Source organism: Camelus dromedarius, chromosome 2 (genome assembly GCF_036321535.1).
Source record: "Camelus dromedarius isolate mCamDro1 chromosome 2, mCamDro1.pat, whole genome shotgun sequence".
NCBI classification, from domain to species: Eukaryota; Metazoa; Chordata; class Mammalia; order Artiodactyla; family Camelidae; genus Camelus; species Camelus dromedarius.
This window is the reverse complement of record NC_087437.1, coordinates 55,298,454-55,321,025: the sequence shown is the minus strand read 5'-3', so window position 1 is coordinate 55,321,025 and position 22,572 is coordinate 55,298,454.

The window sequence follows — 22,572 nt, the reverse complement described above, 5'->3', positions numbered from 1 at the left end:
TTCACCAAAAGCCATCATGAGGCAAATCAGAACAGAAGGTGGCCGGAACCTGCCCTGCGTGTCTGCCTCACGGAGCTCCAGGCCAGAAGGAGGCTGCCCCTCACTCAGTTCCTGGCATTTGATGTCCAGTCTGGAAAGGAAGTGTGGCCATCTGCCTTGGACTGTATTGAATAGAGTCTCACTGCTCAGCCCTGTGGATGTGTGAATCATGGACCAGTTGGAATAGAAACAAGCCCTGTAATGCAGCCTAAGAAGTGCGAGCTCCAGGGTCAGAATAAAACTCAATAGGATGTCAGGGAAGAGGAGATGAGAGAAGGATGTCAGCGCCTGATCCTCGGGACCCAAGTCAGCAGAGGAGCTGGCTGAATGCTCGTTTAAGCTTCTCTCTAAGACACACAGCTGATACCAGTGCCAACCAGAGAACGAGGTTCAAGGGGGCTTGTGGAAAGCATTGGCCCCGGCATCCTCAATGTACAGATGAGAAAACTGAGGCTGCAAATGAGAGAGTGACAGCAGGGGAGTAGCACAGCCAGAGTCAGAACTGGCCATCCCATCTCCCTGGCCTGTCGCCCCCCTCACTGCTCTCCTGTGACCCTCATCCCTGGCTGAGGATGGCCAAAGATGTGCGGTGCCTGTAAGTGGCCGTCTCAGTGATGCTCTGTGCAAAGACTCTACCCCACAGCCTGAGAATCCCACCAGCAGACCATCAACAGGCCTCCAGATAATACAGTTTACGTCAAAACAACTTTTATTTCCTGAGTGTTTTCTCAGTTGTGCCTTAAAATAAAATATATGTGTCTAATCTCATCCAGCTCAGTGCTGCCTGCTGCCATCAGAGAACGGGAGGAAGTGCTGATGGAGAGAAGCTGCAGAGAGAGTGTGAAACTCTGCCGGGAAATTCAGGGAAGGGTGATGGCAGCGGAGAAACCCATCTGACCAGCCGAGCTGGGTGCATCTCCCATGAATGTCATCCTGGCTCAGCTCCCTGGCATAGCACGAGAGAAAGGGCACGGCCAGATGGACCTGGTCTCACTGTCGCACAGAGCAGGTCTTCCCCATCACAGTCAAGGACACTCCCTCCTCCCAGTTGCTCCGTCACTGACTCTTGAAGTTACCCCCGACTCTCTCTTTCTCCCATTTTGCATCAGTTCCATCAGTAAACTTGCTGGCTTTAATGCCACAATATAGTTTATACTTGACACAATTCCTTTTGTCTTATAGTGCTGGAAGTCAGAAGTCTGCATGGCTGCATTCCTTTTGGAAGCTTGAGGGGGAATACCTCTTTTTTGGCTTTTCAAAGAAGCTTCTAGAAGCCAGCTCCATTCCTGGCCCCATGGTCCATTCCTCTAGCACCAAAGCTGGCAGCATAGCATCTTCTCTCTCTGCCTCTTCTCTCCTCACATCGTCTATTCTCTTCTTAACTCCGCTGCTTTCCTCTTGTAAGGAATCTTGCGATTAACTACACTGGGCTCACCCAATGACCAGAACAACCTCCTCACCTCAAAGATCTTTAACCTTATCTGCAAAGTCCTTTTGCCATAAGGCTCTGGGGATTAGAACGTGGACACGTTTGGGGCCATGATTCAGTCTACAAATCCCAGATCCGTTTCCTCAGCACCTCCACAGCTACTCTCCCGATCTCAGCCTCCACTGTCACTCCCCTGGTTTACTGCAGTAACCTCCTAACCAGTCTCCTTGCTTCTGCCATCTCTGTACCATCACTGCTCTCCCCATGCACACATGATTTTTTTCTAGAAACAGCAGCAGAGTGATTCATTTGAAATGTAAGTCAGATCATGTCAATCCTCTGTTGCATATGTTTTATGGTCTCCAAAATCCCCATGACCTGGCCCAGTCTCCCTCTTTGGCCACTCTCTCCCTTGCTCACTCTGCCCCAACCACACTGGCCTCCATGTGGGTCCTTACGTGTGACAGGTGCACCCATGCCTCGTAGCAGATTCCCCCTGCTGTTCACTCCGCCTGGGACACTCTTCTCCAGACACTCACACGGCCCCTTCTCTTCTCTCCTGCAGGTCTTTGATGAAATGTCACTGTCTTAGCAAGACCTAGCTTGATTGCCCAGCTGAAAATTGCAAGATCTTCATGATACAGTCACTTCCCTCCTCTCCTTCCCTGATTCATTTTTCTTTCTAGTATTTATCTAGTATTCTTTCTAGTATTTATCTTTCTAGTATTTTTCTTTATTTAGTACTTATCTTGATTTATACTACAGGATTTACCTATCTGCTATTTTCTGCCTCTTTCCCCTCCCCACAGACACACAGACACAGAGAAATGCACCCTGCACGAGGGCAGGGATTTTTGCCCGTTGGCTCACAGCTGAAATATGAGCACCTAGAATACCTAACACACAGTAGGCACTCAACAAATATCTGATGAATAAATAAAGAAAGGGTCTTAACCTCTCTGAATCAATGAATGAAGTTACTTCTCTGGGCCTCAGTTTTTGTAACGGGGAAAATGGGAGTAACAATAATTCGTTTCGCAAGGTTTTCAGGAGGTGTTCTGCACCCAACCTTTCTTCCTATTTCTGAAGAATGTCCCACGATGTGAGTTATGGATGAGATGAAATGCCTTCTTCCCACTCAAGAAATAAAAGAGTTTCCCTCTCATTTGGTTAATGGATATATGATCTAGATTTGGCCAACAAGTGCTTCTAATCAGAGGACTGGCTTTGGAAGGATGATAGGATCGACTGCCAGTTGCTTTGGCAGGGTCCAGTGGCATCTGGACACGGTGCTTTCCTGGCTGGTCAGTTACGGCTGAAAGACCCTCACCGCACTGAGCGTCTTCTAAGACTTGGTCCTCTTGGGCTGTTAAGAGGTCCACTTGGCGCTCTAAGGCTGCTTTGACTTCTGCCAATCGTCCAAATCTGCTCCTGCTACTTCTCCTGAATCAGTCAGCCTTCTAAACCTTCCAGTTAGCTCCTCTGTGGTCGACAGTAGCAGAGTCTGAGTTGCCTGCAGTCAAGCCGCCTGCAGTAGACTCAAGGGGGTCCTTGAATAGAGGCGACTCGTGCCCCACCTAGATCCCATTTGCCAGCTGGTACACCCTCTTGCAGTCCAGCCCCGCAGGTGATGCAACCAACAGCTTACACACTTGATTTTCAACCTCCCAGAGACACTTGAGAGGTCATCCCATCCCTCACCTCTTATATTCAGTGACTGGCAGATCCAGGAGTCAAGAAGCCCAGGCCTCTTGCTTCAAGTTGGCACTGCTCTCCAGTGTGAATTATACGTCAGACCACCCCCGAATCAGAACAAATCTCGAGGTCACCTGAGATCACGTTGCTGCTCGGCTCTCCCCTGCACTGTGCTGCTCTCCTCATTCTCTTGGAAATCTGTTCGACAGAGCACGCCCTCGATGAACCGTGTGTACTCAGATCCCGTCTTGGTTTCTGCTTCTAGGGAACTGGAATTAAACAGATCTCGACTGACAACAAGATGAGGAGAAATGAAATATTTATCTGAAACAATAGTAGCCAATGCCGGGCACATATATGCCCAATCAGTGCTAAGGATGATATTTGTAAAAGTTTGGGGACCGTAAACTCACCATCTGATATAAACTCCCACCCCATCTGTGTTGTGCTCTGACGGTCAGAAGAAATATTTTCCTTAACTGAAAATTTTTGTCCCAATATATGCCATGTTCCTTTGTTGTGTTTCTCCCCTATAGGGTGATCTGAGCCACGTTTGATACCACTGTCCTAAGATAGCTGTGCAAAGAAGTGGAGTAGAAATCCAGCTTCTTCTTAGGTGTTCTCGTCACCCAGTGAACATGCCTAGTGGAGCAGATGTGACGGCCTCACCATCAGACAGTCCTTTGTAAAGGAAGCTGCCCTCATGCCGTCTTCACTGAGTGATGGAGTTTCCCTCCAGGTTTAGGAGCAGGTATGTGTATAGGCTAGAACCTGCTTCTGGCTGAAGCTGATTAGACCCGGAAGTGCCCGTGTCCCAAGGGGTTGCCAAAATATAGGCGAATCAGCAACTTGAAGCAAGCAATCTCCACACCCAGCCGCCCTGGTAATTGACACAGCCATCAGATTACATCTCTCCAGACTTTGTAATAAGGACTAAGTGACGAAGCTGGGCAGCATGAAGAGAAAAGAGTCAGTTCTACGAGAAGCAGAACTGATGGTAGCTGAGTTGCACCGAAGGTGAGGCCCAAGGTCATGGGAGGTGTGGCCCTGGGGCAGGTCTAGGTCGGTCTGGCGGGTCCAGAACACCTGCCCACTCCAGGCACTGTGAGGCCTGATGGGTAAGGTTTGCCTGGCTTCCAGGCAATCCAGAGGCTTGTTTCCACATGTGCGTAGCCTTAAAATTAATGCTTCATCTTTGATTTCTTTTTTTATGAATTACAGTTGACACACAATGCTGTGTTAGTCTCTGGTGTACAGCATAGTGATTCAGTTACACACACACACACACACATATATATATATTCTTTTTCATCATAGGTTACTACAAGATATTGAATATAGTTCCCTGTGCTAAAAAAAATAACAATAATCCTTCATGACTTGATCTACCTGGAGTGAGTTGCCCTTTCTCACAACCAAGGGAGCTTAACAAGATTAGTAACTAGGTACAACATAGTGCCCTATTCTAAAGCCCTTTGCAATGCCTTGGTTTTAGCTATATTTAGGGCCAGTTTTGACTCTTCATAATACATCTCCAACGTCCTTACATTATGAAGTGAGAAGACTGGTGCTGGAATGTCTCTCAAGTCAAATCGGCTTCTTCTGCATCAGTGAGCGCCTAACAACACAGTGTCCTGGAGCTGCAGGACCCGCCTGCTCTTCTGAACGCTCAAACTCGCTGGGCCCCAAGGACCCACAGCACTAAGGGACTCATTTTGGAGGTACACTTGCCATTTGAATTATTTACACTGATCTTTGCCTAGTCATTTTAAGAAAAGAATGGGAGCCAACACTGGACTTTTCTTAATTAAAATTACTCAGCAGTTTCAATCCAAAGATGGGGGCTTTTTTGATACCTGAGACAAAGCCAAAGAAATCCATGGCATTGTCAGAGATGGAAGGTCCTGGAAAATCAATTTCCTCATTTCACAAATGGGAAAATTGAGGTTCTAAGATGGGTGACTAAACTGGGGTCATGTGTGCAGAAACTGGGAGAGCCAGGGCACTAATACAGATGTCACAACGTCCAGCCCCAGCTCTCTCCATCAACACCCACTCATCCCCGCCCTCAGGGAGCTACGGAGGCAGCTGAACAACCCTGGGTAATTATGTGACCAGCACTGCATGGTGTTCACCAGCTTACTGATTTTCAAAATTATTCCAGAAAAAAAAATGTGACCATCTGGTGTTAAGGAAACTTTACCGAGGGTCCAAATGTCTTTCATATCCATATGGGTTCTTATAAATACAGTGAAAATCCATTGAATAAGTAGTTATTGATCATGTGCTGTAAGCCAGTTTCCAAGCCAAGCACGGAAACCTTCTTCCCTCAGGGAGTTGAGAGTTTCAGGAAGAGAGACAAGCATGGAAACCAGCCGTTACAAATGAGTGAGACTGAGGCGTGGGTGTTCACATAACATCGAGCTAGCAGAGACCCCCCTCCCCCACCGCCTTGCTGCTCTGCATCCAGGGCTATAGGCTGTTTCTTTTCCATTTTCTCTAATAAAACAGAGACGAGCCCTAACCCACTCATTCTAAAATGTGATATTCACTCGGATATTGTTTATTGAACTTGGCAAGGGGTACCTAAAAGGACACTGGCCAGCATGTCCTCAGGAAAATAACAATTAACTCAAGTGATGCAGGCAAGAGTGGACGTAAATGTTGTGGTTCAACCATGTGAACCATCAAGCACTGGGAAAAGTCTGAGGGGACATGAACAGCTTTTTGTGAAAGCCTCCAAGAAAAGGTGGGGGCCTGAGCTGGAAAGATGTGGCAGATGTCAACTGCCAGATGGCAAGAAGGAGGCAGTTCCGGACACAAGCTTGAAGCAGAGAAGTTAGTGTGGGAAGGTGAGAACAAACTGACCCCATCGAGCAGAAAGAGTGGGCAAGGCGTGAGGAAAGACAGGGAGCATGAGAAGGACTGAGAGGAAATGCTGTCGGGTGGGTGGAATTTGTGTTTTTGCATCTGAAAGCGGAGATCAGAAAGGGCAGGAAGATAACCACGCTGGTGCAGCAAAGCAGCCTTTGGCCATCAGAGAGCCAGTCATTCCTGATCAGTCCTTGGACTGAAATCTCTCTCCTGGTGGCAAATGCCACCCGGAGGCAAGGTGTCTTTACAGAACAGAAAGGCCTGCAGCTCTCCATCATTCAGCCACTCGTCAGAAGGCTCTTGAACACTTTCCCAGAGTGCAGGTTTTAGAATGAAAGAAACAATTTGCATGCCATTAGTAAGAGCCAGAAGATGCCCTCTGAAAATTCCGTCATAGATGGTCTGTGGGTTACGGATGGCTCTTATGCTGTAGATACTGAATGTGAGTTAATATGCCAGGCGGTAGACAAAGGATGCTTAAAGGACGCTGCGGAGATGGCTGGTCCTTAGTCATCTTCCCACATATGCCCTTTAGCAATGAGGGCCGGGCTTCGGGGACATAAGCTATGAGTTTAAGAAAGTTAATTTATTCATAAAATGGGGGTTACCATAAAATGAGGTTTTCAGAACTGCAAGCAGCTCTAGTAAAAAGGAGAGGAAAGAAGTCAATCTGAAAAGGCTAGATTACTGTATGATACTCTGAAAAAGGCAAAACTTTGGAGACAGTAAAAAGGTCAGTGGTTGCCAAAGAGTAGGGAAGGGGTGAATAGGCAGAGCACAGGAGTACTTTCAGGGCAGTGAAAATGCTCTATATGATGCTGCAGTAGTGGATATGTGTCTCTACACATTTGCCCGCCCCCACAGAACGTGTAACACGAAGAGCGAACCCTAACGCAGACTGTGGACGTCGGTTGATCACGCCGTGTCAGTGAGGTCCATCAGAGTAAGAAATGTACTAGTCTGGTGAGGGGTGAGGGTAATGGGGGAGGTTCTGCATGTGTGGTGGCTGGGAGTGTATGTGAAATCTTTCTAAATTCCTCTTCATTTTGCTGTGAACATAAATCTGCTCTTAAAAATTGCAGTATTTAAATAAAAAAAAAAGTAACAATCTTTTGATTAATTAAAAAGACAGAAAAAAGATCTAGAACCTAATATACGAAGACTCATGTCACAGGAAGGACAGGATGTAGTTACGTCTAAAACCAGGGCAGGGATGAGCGTGTCAGCTAAGGGACCCTCCAGAGTGGCAGGTGCCGGACCTTCTTCCAGCTTCTGTCTATAGCTTCTTTCCCATGGTCCTTTCTCATCAGCCAGACTACTAACAACTCACACTTTTTTCACTTTTAAAATGGTGCTTTTCAAGTTATAATTACTTGGCAGTAGGTCACGTTCTTCCATTACGCTGGGAGCTCTTCAAGGGCAGGATCCGTATTTTGTTCATCGCTGCTTCATTAACCAACCGGAGGGAAGCCTGGCCCCTTCTCAGAGCTTGTGGGGGGAACCTTCTCATTCAAGCTGCAATGACCAGTAGTTCCCACCAGATGGCAGTGCGTGGATGTTTTTCCCTTACCAATCAGAAGGGAGGGGACGGTTTCCGGCAAGTTGCCTTTTATCTCTGTCCTTGCGGACAAACAAATCTTTGCAGACATGGGGACTTGTGACTGGGCGGGAGAATTCACGTCGCTGAATCAGAACCTCAGGCGGCCTTTATACTCCCTAGATACCGCCTCTCTCCGAAAACATTCCTCCCGAAGGCTGAGAAAGGAGTATACTGTTTTGTGTTCTAAGACGGAGGAGCTGGGCGTTGAGTTTGACTGTGACAGGCACAAGGTGACCATCTTTTCAGCACTTAGGGAAAATGGCTACCAACACCCACTGATTGCTGCCATCTGTTGAGGTTCCTTAACCCCCTGCCCACCCCCATCTGTCAGACCCAGGCAGCAAGCAAAAGTCAGCCAAACACACCAGCTTACTTCTGAAGACAGCATCTCCCCTGGGTTCCTGCCTCTTTCCCCACTCCAGAGCAGCAGACTGGTCAGGCCAGGGGACCTGCAAGGGTTCTGAGTGCAGAATCCCTCACCTCTTCACCTGGGGACATGCGCTCTGCTCGGGAGTGTCTCAGAAGCAAAGGACTCCCAAATGAAAGACGTCCCCAGTCTAAATGAAAAGCATTGAGAAACATCCCTGAAAGATCTCCCAAACTGAAAAAGCCCAAAGGCAAAAAAAAAAAAAAAAAAAAAAAAAAAAAAAAAAAGCCTCATCTTTTCACTTCCTTCTGTTTCTGTGTATCTCTCTCCTCACCACCATCCAGGAAGGCAGGAGTCTACACTGACTGCAATTTTGAGATCTTCCATGTTGTTTCTACCATCGTCCAAGATGCTCCAGCTCCTCCTAAGGTGTTCTGTTCATAAGGACCTCTCTCCTTCCTTCAGTGCTAGAGAGGAGGTTATAGTGGACTATGAGCCAAGAAGATTCCAGAGAGCTCAAATTCTTTTACCCAAACAAGGCTCTCTGTTCTAAGGGGTTCTCCCAGGAGATGGGACTCGATGGCTAATCCTGCCTCACCCTGGGCAACATGCCTCAACCAATGGAGAATCTGGTGGTTAAGACACAAGTTCTGGAGTCCGCAGATCTGGGTCGGATTTTGGCTCTGTCACATCCTAGCAGGGTGACTGACCCTGGGTGGATTGCCTAGCCTCTCCAAATCTTAGCTTCCTCATCTATAGAATGGGGAAAGTGTCTCCATACCTCAGAGGGATGTTGCGCCGATTAAATGACAACGGCGTGCAAAGTGTTTAGCTCAGTACCCACGCAAGGTGTGCTAAATAAATGCCAGCAACTAGCATTAGCAGAAATACCCCACAGAAGACGTAGCTCCCTAGAAGTAATTCATGGTGTTGCACTCAGCACTGCTGCAGAAACGTACAAGAATCCAAAAGCTCTCCGTGAATCAGGTCGGAACTCATTCCTCAAACGAGATCTGTATTGCCTTCATTTATTTATTCTTTCATTCAGGAGGACTTAACTCAGTATATAAGCTGTGGCAAACTCAGGGGAGGCCATGAGGACACCGGGATGTATGAGACATGGTCTCTGTCTTCAAGGAGCTCACGGTGCATGGACGAGCCCCTCCATAAGCCATTAAGGAGCTCATGGTGCATGGACGAGCCCCTCCATAAGCCATTATAATACAGTGGGATTCGTGCTCTGACCTGGTCATGCACATGATACAGCAGATGCAGAGGGGAGGAACTTGAGACCCAACGCACCTTGCAAGGCATGGTCAGTCCTTAATGCTCTAACCCTTGCCTTCCTGGCGGTGTCTACTCCCAGAAGTAATTGTCTTCCAGATGATACATTACGATGTCTCATACCTCTTACCTTGGCACTTTAATGGAATCCTCTCCTTCCTGGAAAAGGCTACCAATCCTCCAAGCCTCTGCCTAAAGTTGGCATCCTGCGAGAAGCCCTCCTCAGCCTCCACCCCCAGGAGACTTGGGGGCTTCTTTTGCTGAGCTGTGATCTCATTGAAAATGGGGGCCACATACTTTTACTTTGGCCCTCAGCACTTGACTCAGTGGCCAGTACAAAACTGTCATTCAGCAACGGTGGTGTGCAAATGAAGCCCGCCCCTGGCCACCAGAGCTGCCCTCCTTTCAGCCAGGACCCAGGGGAAACTAGCTCATCGGACAGAAGGTCCACCGCCTGCCGCGTCACGCAGATCCGCTGTAGGAAAGCTCTACTGCTACAGAAGTTTTCGAATGTCATCCCAAGTTCCCTTCCCTTGAACTCCCACCGATCGCAGCCTGATCTTGCTCTTTAGAACAATGCAGAATAAATACATATTCTCCTCAACACAGCAGCCCTTCACATATATGAAGACATCAAACAAATGTAATGTCAATATACAGTTCTCCTCTGTGTTTTTTCTCTTCACACACAGCTAATTAAGCCATCATTAACACACATTTTTAAGTGCCTAGCGTATGCTGAGTACTTCTGAGAAGCTTTTTGAGTGTCATAAATTTAGTCCTGATACCCCCAACAGCACCAGCATACGCATACCTTAAGTTCTGATTTATTTCTTTGTGTTGGTTTCAGTCCTATGTTCTAGAAGCTCTAGACCGTTTTAGATACTAATGCTCCATTGTTATTACTGATATTGCATTAATAGATTAAAAACAATATGCTAAGCTTGAAACTAGGCTTCTTTTTAAATACTCATTGAACTTAAAAGGCAAGTGACTATATTGCTTCTTTATAGATGATGAGACTGAGCCGTCAGGGATTAATCCCTGTTCAACGTGACCTTGCTGATAGGTGTCAGAGATAAGAGGCAAGGTCAACGCAGCCTTCCTCCATGGCCAGTGCTCCTTCCACTGTATGTACAAAGCTGTCTTTTTGTGCCAGTCTGTGGCATTTGCTTTTCATTTTAGTTAGGTGTCATCTGTAAATTTGGACATCTCTTCTTCTAGAGAACCTTTCAAGTCATGAATAAAAAATATTGGCCAAAAGCATTTGTGGCAACATGGATGGACCTAGAGATCATCATACTAAGTGAAGTAAGTCAGAAAGAGAAAGACAAATACCATATGATGTCACTTATATGTGGAATCTAAAATATGATACAAACGAACTTAACTTACAAAACAAACAGACTCACAGACATAGAAAACAAACTCATGGTTACCAAAGGGAAGAGAGGAGGAACAAATTAGAAGTTGAGGACTAACAGATACACACTACTGTGTATAAAATAAACAACAAGGGCCTACTGTATAGCACAGGGCATTATATTCAACATTTTGTAATAATCTATAATGGAAAAGAACCTGAAAAAGAATATATATATATATATATATGTGTGGGTATATATAACTGGAAAAAAATATTGTCCAGGAAAAAGGGCTTTGTTCATCACCAGAGACCTCTTTCTAGCCAATGTAGAGCAGTTAGCAACCCTTAAGATGTCTCTTAATGTCTTTTTCTTACCCAACTGTGAATAAGACATGATTCTGCTCATATGTCACCATTTTGTACACAATCACATCACAGGAAGCCATGTGAAGTCTGTTACTAAAATTTCCTCATCCTGCTTATTTACTGATTTAGTGGCACAATCAGAAAAGGAAATGGAGTGTGTCTAGCATGACTTGTTAGTGGTAAACTTGCATTAACTTCTAAGGATCAGTGTCTTTTTTTTTAAATGCCCACAAATCAATTGTGTAGTGATCTGTTCCAAAATTTCAGTAGGAATCTAGATAAAACTTGTATTATTTCCTGGGTCCTGTGTTTAGTCCTGTGATAAGATGCCAAGTTAATCCCTTCATTAAGAGGAGAAATCCTTATGAACTTGCCAAAATGTTATCTGTTCCCAGGGAGATGGAGAAACATCTTCAGTAACATCAAATGTTCAGCTGGATGGCAGAACCTCCTCTTCTTCATTTTGGTGCGTGATGTCACATGTTCCTTTTTTTTTTTAAATCGCCTTTATGTCACCGGGCAGTGTTTGGCTAAATTTTCCTAACCCCAGAATTAAAGGCTGAGAACTCTTTAAAATTGTAGGGATAAATGGTTGCCTATGAGGTTTGTGGATCTCGGAAGTCCACTTACAGAAAACAGCTTTCTGGCCACAACATGTTCCATCCAGGAGATCGTGGGTGATATCTGCTTGTTCATCATCGTGGTCCCAGTGCCAGGAGCATAGTAAGTGCTCGAGAAGTATTTGTTACAGAACATGGGGGAAGGTGCAACAGCTGTAGACTGAAAAATAAAAATATGAAAATACGCATACCTTTAGGAGATGGAGCTCAAAGTTCTAAATTCACAGTAAAATACGTATGACTGAGGTTTGAGCCTTCCTAGAAACCAGGTCTTGTTGGAAGACTGAAGGAAGTGTTCCCAGAGATTTCTAAAGAAAGATGAGGAGGCTACAGGGAAAGCAAAGTGGAGGGAAAAGTAAGAGGGTTGGGGAGCTGCTCTGGAAGCAATAGAATAAGTCACAGTGGTCCAAGGTTTAAGCCCCCAGTGCTCATTATCGGCTGCTTGCCATCGAATAAATCTCACACCTCAGCAGGGACTCCATCCTAAGTGATGGGACAGAAACAAGAAGTCACATTTCACAGAAGTGCCGTGAGCATCGAATGCGGTAAGAATATGAAAGCACATTACCAAATCAGTGTCACCTACACCAGCGTCTGTGTTGGGGGTCAGCCTGAAGAGAAGAGCAGTGGGTAATAAGAACATAGTTAGGATGGATTAAGAGACCACTTTCTACCTGTGAACAAACTTGAGATGTTTCCGACTTAGGGAAAACATTGATCCCCACCAGGTTGAAAAGACAGCATTTACATGTTGGCGTAGCTGACAGACAAAGCCATACAGATATGCATCCAGCTCCGGGTTCTCTACTCCATGTAACTCAGCACGTCCTAAGCTGAATTTATAATCGTTTGCAGAGAATCAGGCACCCCTGTCTGTTACTGATAGAACTGTGTCTCACTGTCAGCCCCCTACCACGCTGAGGAGGGAGAGGGACGGGAGGAAGAGACCCGACTCACGTAACTGTCATCCTGAGACACCTTTCCTCATCTGTCGAATTGAGATGATTCTACCTGCCCACTGGGGTTCAGCATTTTATGAGAATCAACTGATGAATGTAAAAGCTTTTTGAAAACTGTAAAATGCTCTGAAATTTTTTTAAGATGTTCTTATTATTTGCAATAGTATAAAAGTAAACTTGAAATATTGCCTCTGTCTACCTTGCGCACAGAAAACTGAGTCCAAATACGTTATATTTAGTAATACCAAAAGATATTGGTTCAAAGAATTCTGACCACCACTTGTATAATTTTTCTACTTGTTGCCTAGCTAAATAGCTCAGATCTATGGAGTTCTGATGCGGAAAGAATTAAGGCAATCATTACCACATTAAAGGTGCAAAATTTTTAAAAATATATTAATGAGGTGGTGGGAAGTGAGCTGACAGTAAAGTAGGTTTGGAAGTGTTTGGTTTCCTTAATTAAATGGAGTTAATGAGTTTCTCCTCTGAGCCTGAGTGCTGGGCGAAGCGGTCTAACCTCAGATTTCTGTGATCTCAGTAAGAGATGCCCAACTGGCAGCTGCAGATAACCTGCGTCATGGGGTGAGTCATCCTTCACACCTTTGGATGAAACCTTCCCACCCATCAGAAAGCAGGAGCAGGTCGCAAATACTGCCATGTCACTGCGAGGTACAGAGAACTGCAAAGTGAAAGCCACTCCAGATCATGGATCCAAGCTGGGAACAAAATGGCAAAGACGAGATGGAATTTAATTTAATCAACATTCACGAAGCATGGAGGTGGGGGCAGGATACAGAGACGTAAAAGGCATACCTCTGCCTTCCTCATACAAGCTATTGAACAAGTTGAGGAAATAGATATGATTTTTAAAAATTAAAAGACAATTTAGAACATCCTCAGTGCTTCTATGGTATCTCTCTATATAATCAATCCCTCCTTCTTCATTTCTGGCCACTCCCCGAGCTTCTGGCCAACGCACTAGTCAAGGGGTGTGGATGGAGCTTCTCTCAGACCCGGTGTGTCCTCTCAGGACACCATGCCGTGTGTGTGTGTGTGTGTGTGTGTGTGTGTGTGTGTGTGTGTGTGTGTGTGTGTGTGCTGACCCTTCTGCTTGAAATGACCTGTTTTTCCCTCTGGGCTTGAAGAATCATCCTTAGTGGGGCTCCCTTCCTGATCGCTCCTTCCTGACAACGTGTTTTTCCCAATTCCTCAAGCTCTCCAAGCTCATCCCTTCCCCAGGTCTTCGCACATGCACTGTTGGATCTCTCCCATTCTTACTATTATCGGGTGTTCACTTAAATAAAGCACAGGGAAGCATTCCTTGATGCCCCGCTGCATCTAAATCACAGCCCCATCTTATCATCTGCTAGATTCCTGTTTTCTTCCTTCATTACACTTACAGCAGCTTTTAAGTGAGTAATAAGTAAGAAATTGTGTGTAGACATTTTAAAGTCCACCTATAAATACTCAAGACTATATCTTTGATAACTTTCAAGGGCTGTATGTTTTGTTCTTCATAGACCCAGCACACACGGGCCTTCAGTGACTATTTGCCGAGGGACTTCTCCCTGCAAAGTGCTCCAGGTACTTTGTAAAATCTTTGAATGTAACCCTTACTCCACAGCAGTGCAATGACTTCCTTGCATATTTATCCCCATCTCTGGATTTGTGAGCTACTCAGAACTGGGTGAGGTGGCCCCAGCGCATCCCACACTCAGCACTATTGTAGAACTTATCACCCCACACCTTAACTGGCTCAATCTGTCTGCCAGCTTCCTTGTGGCAGGAATGGGTCATATACCACTGCATCCCTGGTGCCTAGCACTGTGTCTGGCACCCAAACAATTTTTAAGAGGATGAATGAATGAGTAGAATCTCTTTTCCCATTCTGTTCTGATCCTCCAAAATACTCTTCAAATACTGAAAGAATATTATACTCTCTGTGCCTCTGATCCTGCTTGGAACACATCCAGTGAAACCTGTAAAACTTCAGATTTACAGAATAGATGCACAACGAGGGCATCGACTTCCTTGAAAAAAATTACTTTTCTCCCGAGGATGCTGCAGAGACTGTAGCCATGAGGTGCCCCTCCTCCACTGAATTTACAGCATCACGGGACTTACTGAACATTGCTCATCGTGAATTTCCCAAGGAGAGGCCTATTTTGTAAGGCTCGGTGTAAGCTGGCAGATTGTCACTCACCGCCAGGTAGGACCCAGCTGATAACAAGTCTTCTCCAAACACCGTGCTCAGTGTAGCGCAGACATAGCCGAGGAGACGGGCCAGGCTTGTCAGGAGACTCAGTGCTGCACCAGACCAAGAAGCTGAAGGAAAAAGATGGGCTGAAGGAGAGCGGAGAGTGTTTGCAGGGTGTCTGACAGCCTCTCCAAATAGCAAAGGGCTACCACCCAACCCCACTTTTGTTGTTTGTCCCAGAAAAAAGGATCAATCAAAGATTGTGTTTAATATGAGGCAAAACTGTTTCACAGGTTGTACAGAAGAGAATGGGCTGCCTTGGGAGGGACTGACATCCTGGACACTAGAGGGCACAGGACCAGAACAAGAGAACAATGGCGGGTGATGTGGGAGGAGACACCTAAGCATCGAGCTGGGAATCGGGGGGTAGGACAGAGGCAGCGGGCACTCACGGGCGTCACTGACTGACTCAGGTGTGCACTTAGGCATTTGGTCTTCCACAGAGTTGTGGGGGTGCTCTTATTACCCTCCATCTCACCCATGGAGAAACTGAGGCACATGAAGCTTCAGAATGTGCCCAAGGCCACCAAGCCAGGGATGGCTTCCAGATTCAAGCCCAGGTTCATCTGAATTCATATCGGGGCTCTTAGCTCCAAAGACTGCTAAAGTCCCTTGCCAATCGGAAATTCTGGAACTTTATGAATATGGAGAGATTAAGGAAAAAAAAATCAATAAACAGGGCTCAAATGTAACTAATGGAGATGAGTCCTTGGCCCTCTCTCTTCCTTTGTCCTCCAGTGTAATTCCTATGCTTGTGAGTACAGAGCATCTAACCGGGTTTCAAGTTTCCTGTGTGTCTGTGTGTGTGTGCGCGCGCATAGATCTGACAGGGCTGGTTCATTTCAAGTAACCAAGTATGTCTTTGGACAGCTCTTGTCAAGATCCAATAGAAGAGCCAATTCCAAAAATATGTTCCTTTAGTGGTTTTTTAGGGTTCTCTGCTCTGCACGGATTGACAATGTGGTAACAAGAGACATTCTGGAGACTGGATTTAATGCAACCATATGCTAGACAGAATGAGAACCCATATTGCAGCAGACCAGCCGGTACATTTCCATGTTAACAGAAGCTTGATTGCAAATTACATTTAGTCTCAACAGCTCAGTTCACTGCACACAGATGCCATGGGGGACTGTAAAGTTAGCGAGATGTGGGGGAGTACGACTAACATTTTTTTTTTTCCAAAAAAAAAGTCCTTCAGCTGATAGAATGCCAAGGAGCATCAGCGCTGATGCTGAAAAGAAAATGCTGCTATATTTGTTTTGCCAGGAAAGGAAAAATAATCATTGTCGCGAGTTGTTAGTCAAATTATGAATACGAGCTCAGCTGGTAATTGTCTGATAATACAAACAGTGATATTAGGGCTGTCAGGGGCTGCATGCGCTGTTTGACAGCTAACATGCACATGCTCTCTGAATGAGCAGTTAGTTCACGGATTCCAAAAGTCAGGCCGACAGAAGGCCAGGTGATTGAGGAGAATTTCCCCAGGATCCTGGCTTCACATTCAGGACTGGATCTGGGTCAGCTTCCCAAATTGTGGTCAGCATCTCCGCCATCCCCAGGTGGATCTGTGGAATTGTGGAAAGAACACAAAATGGGTTTCAGTTGCAGGTCTGTCTCTTTTTTGCTGTGCAACCCCAGATAAGTCACTTAACCTCTCTGAGCATTAAAATGGGGATGATAATACTCAAGCAGTTTCTCTTCCCAAGGATATTGTGCAGATCAGCTGAGAACTGGTGTATGAGCATACAGTAAACACATGGTGCTCTATAAATGTTGGGGTTATAAGCCGTATACTTGGCTGGGTTTCTTTTCCCATTTTAAGAGCTGCGCTGAATGATTTCTTGTCCATTATCTCATGGCTGGAGCAGAACTTTTTGTCTAGGTACAAGGGCTTTTCAGTTAGAATCACTCATCTTCTCTGAGGAGTGTGGCTACAGGGCACCTCTCAGCTAGAGGCTGCCCTGACTCCTTTATCACATGCCTTTCCCATAGGGAAGTTAGAAGGCTTCCATCAAATCCCATCAAGGATGCAGAATGCCTTTATTCTCTCTACCCTCCTGTTCTCCAGACTCCCAGCTGTGGGAGAGGTGGTTCTGCTGATCAGTACCTGTTCTCCCCTTAGCCGCTGATTCCCAGAACCCCATTGCAGCCAAGTGTGGCTAGGTTCTGGCCACAGGAAGGTGAGCAGGTGTGAAATACACACCTTCCTGGTCTTAACCTGTAAGTTTCCTGCACATGCACAATCCAGCCTCCTGCTCTCCCTCCATCCGCTAGTGGAGTGTCAGAGACTCAAGGACCCACAGGAGGGCAGAGCCACAGATGGAGGGAACCTGGGCCCCGAGTGGCTGTGAGGAGTGTAACCCCCTGCCAGCCTGCACTGCACTGTGCTCTGAACTGAATGAGAAATGCAAAGTCTACTCTTTAACCCACTGAGGTAAACTCGTCTGTTGTTAAAGTAGCTAGCCTACCTTAAAACCTAAGCAATCATCTATTTTTTTAATTTTATCTTTTTTTAATTGAAGTACAGTCAGTTACAACGTGTCAATCTCTGGCGTACAGAACAATGTCCCAGTCATGCATATACACACATATATTTGTTTTGATATTCTTTTTCATTAAAGTTTATTACAAGATACTGAATTTCTCACTACATAAAGTGTGTTTCGACCAGAAACACAGTGAGTATCTCATCCATCCCTCCCTGAAGACACCAGGCACGTTCACATCTCCAAGCCTTTGCTTCCATGGTGACTTTTTCCCCTGCTTCCCTGACCCCACCTCGACCCCAACTATACTTTTCTCCTGAGCAAACTTCCTCTTCCAGGGCTCAGCTCTGAGGAAGCCCCTCAGATGGAGTTGATGACTTTCTTTTTTGAGTTTTCTCAAAATTTGTACATGCCCCTGATCGGATTGTAGCAGAATTATGGTTAACATACATTTCCCTCCACCTAAGGCAGAGAAACTGTCTCATTCAAACCCTTAATGATGTCTGAGACAGCATTTCTCTTCTTTTGCTTCTGTTTTCCTCTATGCATTCTCAGCAGGATGAGGTGCCCGGGGGCTATTTCTCCCGCTTTAAGATGGAGGGGCACAGAGGCAAATGTAAATGCCCATTTACCTTTGCAGGGTCTCTCACTACAGCTCAGGGAAAGAAAGACTGTATCTTCTTTTCTATGCATCCACCAACCAAGGTCTGCCCTGATACCTACAGAGATGTGAGGACAGGGAGGGTCCTGGCCTGAAAAAAGCCCACAGAATGTGTTGTGCATATAAAGGATGCCCCTGGGGATGGAGGCCTCCTCCCTCTCCTAGCTCATCCCGTCCCCCTTTGCCACCCCACCGAGACCCCTATTGATCATCCTTCTAAAGGCACGAGGCAAAGCTGTGTCCTGTTCACATCTGAATCCAGCTCAGTCTGTCAAGCAAGTCTGCCTTGACATAGAGCCATGTTCACAGCAGGACACGATGCTCACATCAAACACTGCTTTGTACGACTGAAGGACACCTGCTGGGCTCCAGCTCTGAGGGAATGCGTGGTCTTGTTTCCGAGCTCCAGGGGCTGGTGCTGCTAGTCCTGGCTTTGATTTGAGATCTGTTCCCCTCCCCCGGCTTTGGAATTATCAGATGCTGGTCTATCTTCTTACTGTCTTCTGTTTGTTATTGTGGGCTCTTCTGTGTGCCCCTCTCACATCCATCTGCATCGGCATTAGCTGTTTTTTTGTTTTTTCTGTTAACTCTTAGAGAGTGCTCAGGGATTTTCCAATGGCAGTGAGGAAGAAAGATGGTAAAATCAGAGTCATGGGGTGGGACCGGCAGCCCAGGGGAGTCCCAGCTATGCCACCTACCTTGGACGCATCACTTCCCCTTAGTCTCCTTGTCTCTAAAATAGGAATAAAACTATGAACTCTGTCCCTTTAGACTGTAAGTGCCATCAGGGCAGAGATCATGTCTATTTTGCTCAAAATTGAATGTACCAAGTGCTTAGTATGTTGTAGGCCCTCAAAAAACTAATGACTGTTCAGCGACTGACTGGCTGACACGGAGACCCAATAAGGTCATCTATATGGAAATACTTTGTAAGTTGTGCGGTGGTATACACAGGAAAGCGTTATCAGCGCACAGATGGGGAACGCAAGGGCTGGCCCCAAACCAAGAGTTACTTAGCTGTCTTAAGGTACTGAAAGATACTTTGGCAAATGTGTTTCAAATATGCGTAATATCCGTGGAGTGGCCCAGGGATGCAATGCAGCTGGGAGACAGGACAGAGAGGTACTTGCTATCTTAACAGAGGTGAGGAGAGGAGAAATCAGCGTGTGTGAGAGAGACCTGGGATGCTCCTAAGCAGGAAAGAGTTACGCATCAGAGTGAAATCTTATGCTCGGTTGTTCTAGCAAACTAGATCTTATTGGTTGGCCAAAGTCGTTGGAATCTAGAGTCAGATAAAAATTTTCCCAAGGAGTCATTATTTCTTAGTATGTTTTACATGTAGTTTTAATCCCACCAAGTCTGAAGAATGACTTAAAGCAGAACTCGTCAAAATAGACCATCCCAGCTGACATTTGAGCTGGTCGAATCTTTCATCTCATAGATGGGAGAACTAAGAAGATGATGTGTCCAGGGTAACTCAGCTAGATGTGATATTCAGTGCTTGCCACATTCTGACACAGCTTTCTGAGTCACAAACAGCTGGAAGCATTAACACTGCTCTCCAGTAAGAAAGATTAAAACAGACACACAGAGAGAACAGGGGCAAAACTAGAGCCACTTCTTTGGTTCCCTGTGGCTCTCTATCCCCTGCTTCCAGCTCAGTTCCAGGCCTAGCTACTTCCTTGCCCTTGGATTCTGACACCCCCACATCCTTGAAATGAATTTCCCTTTGTAGCCCAGCTAGCAGAGTTGGGTTTCTGTTCATGGAAACCAGGAGTCTTTACCAATCCAACCACTTACTAGAAGCTCCTTGAGAATGCATGTTTCCCCACAGCTCTGGCGCAATGCCCTGCCCAGAGCAGGGTGCTCAGAAAATGTAAGATACTGAAGCTTCCAGAATTTCCCCTAATATCTGCTCTCCAGGAATGGCTCTCCTTTCCTAGAAGTCCTCTCCCAAATGGATCTTGTATTGTAATTGCCAAGATACTTGTCCCATCTGCCTTTCTCAATGTCCCCATGTCCCAGCATAACCCCGACTCGTTGCCATCTAGATCAGGTAATAGTGGCAGGGGGCGGGGTCAAGAGGCTGGAGACCAGGGTGCAAAAATTGTAAGCTTGTGTATTGCGTGAAATTCATCAAGCATCCAGCATAAGTTACTCAGTCAATGTTAAGGAAGTGAAAGAAAACAGAACTATTTCAGACTTGTGACAGAGAAACAAGTCAAGTGTAGTTCCCAACCCTTAAGGAGCTTAGAATGTGTTAGGAGATAGACTCAAACAGCCACAACTAGAATATAATTTAAACATTATAATTGACACAAGTACACAGCTCTCTGATTGCTCAGAGGTTATGCTGGGACGTAGGATCAAAGAAGGCTTTACAGAGTAGGAGATGTTTGAACTGGGCCGTGAAACATGCGTAGGATTTCCCCAGATGGCAAGAGTCAGGGAGAAGGGCATTCTAAGCAGAGGAAATAACAAGTGCAGTGACAAAGAGGGGTGGACAAATGTGACAATGGAGGGGGGGAGGTTCGATTCATCTGGAAAGGCTAAAATAGCATTTTCCAGAAGATGCTCTGGGAAAAAAATGTTCTATGGCCAATACATTTGGGAGATGCATCCTATATTCCCATTTAGAAATTTTAAATACATGTTTGCCTATCAAAGTCTCCAAGAAATAAGTTAGGAGGTTACATAGACGGTCCAAGGAAATATGGTGGAAGACCTGAAGGAGGGCAGTGGACATGAGTACAGAAGGGCATGCGTGTGAGAGACTCAGAGACACATAATCAGGATGCAATGCCCAAGAGGAATGGATTTTAAAGGACCAGGTTTTAGCTTGTTGGACTGAATGGATAGCAATGCAGTTTGAGAAGAGACCTATGTGAGGAAGATAACACAGGTTTTGCTTCGGTCATGTTGAATGTGAGCTGACTCTGGGCAAATCATGTGAAATTATCAACAGATAGCTGACAGTACAGGGGTAGGTTCCAGAAGTGAGGGTGTAGTTCAAGACGATGCTGGCCAACTATTATAGAAAAGATTAAGCACTGGACAGGGCACTGGATCAGATGAACTCCAAGGACTCTTTTGGCCCAGAGCTAGTATGATTCTATGGCCGGAGGGCCCCACGCTGAGGAGCGTAGACAGTCCGATCTCTGCCTGCTGATCCCGTGCGAGCACATGAGTTCTTGCAGCTGTCATGGGAGTGATGACCACAGAGGAGTTTGCCACCTGCACAACCATCCCAGGGAACGGAAGAGGTTTTTAAAGAAATGTCTTCCACTAGTAAAACTTTGCAATGGTTCTGTAAAATGGCTCCATTTCTTCTGTCCTAGCCTCACTGGGAGGAACAATGGAAATACAGGATCTTCAAGAGGCATCGTGGAAACAGTGTTTTCCTCGCAGTGCACTTCATTGACCCTTCCTAGGCGTCTGTGCAGCCTGGGAGAGCTGAGACAGCACCGGGCTGAAAGGCAGGTAGCTGTGGTCCCAGTCCTGACTGTATTTTATGTCATTAAATCACTTCGTGTCCTTCAGAAAATTACCTACTTTCCATGTGTCACTATGCCTCTATTCATACATCTGTGAAATCCATTAAAATAATGATACCTGCACTTCTTATTCCCAAAGTTGCCAGGAGGGTTCAATGAGATGAGTTTGTTTGGGGAGAGATAACATTAACTATGAAGATGACCTATTCTGAATATGCATCTTAAGCTGTTGGCTTCAAGGCACCCTGGACACTGAATCATGGAACAGACTTGTTTTACAGATAGGAAACCAAGTCCCAAGGAGGGGAGGTGATTTACCCAAGGTCAGACAGGTAAGCAGAGCAGTGTCAGCAGACAGATACATGCACTTCATTCCAAGCATCACTGGCTTCCAGAGACCAAAAAGGCTCGGACCATGGCTGGAAAGAAATTACAGGCTTGGGGAAGAAAAATGGCTGAGTAGCCAACATATAGTATTCAGAACACCTCTCAGCAAAGCAAGGCTGCTCAAGTAAGAGTGACCAGCTCAAACTCTGCCCCACATTTCTACAAAGTGAGCGATCTTCCTTTATTTGTGTCAAACTGCATTGGCCACAATTGAGTCACCCTGACCCCTCAGCTCAATGATTTCAACATACACTAACACATTCTATGATGGTGAGCATTTTTATATTGATCTCCTCACTGACTAGATTAGAACTTCAGACATACGAACTTCACCCTCTCTTGCAGATCCTCTCCTCTCTAACCCCAGAGGGAATGTTCTAGGTAGGGAGCAATGAGCTATTTTTACTCACAACACTCTGATACCAAATATATGTGGGAGGGTTTCACACACCAACCAATTCTCCAGCTATCTAACAGTCACAACTCAGAGTTAGGGCAGACCCCACAGTTTAGGAGCTCATTTCCACAAGACTGTCCCCACTTCAGATGCCAGTCTTACCACGTATACTTCTGATCAAACTGTTAGAAATTCACGGGGTGCCCACAGCCTTCTCCTCACATTTGATAATTTGTCACAATAACTCACAGGACACCGGAAAACACTACTGACTATCATGGATTTATT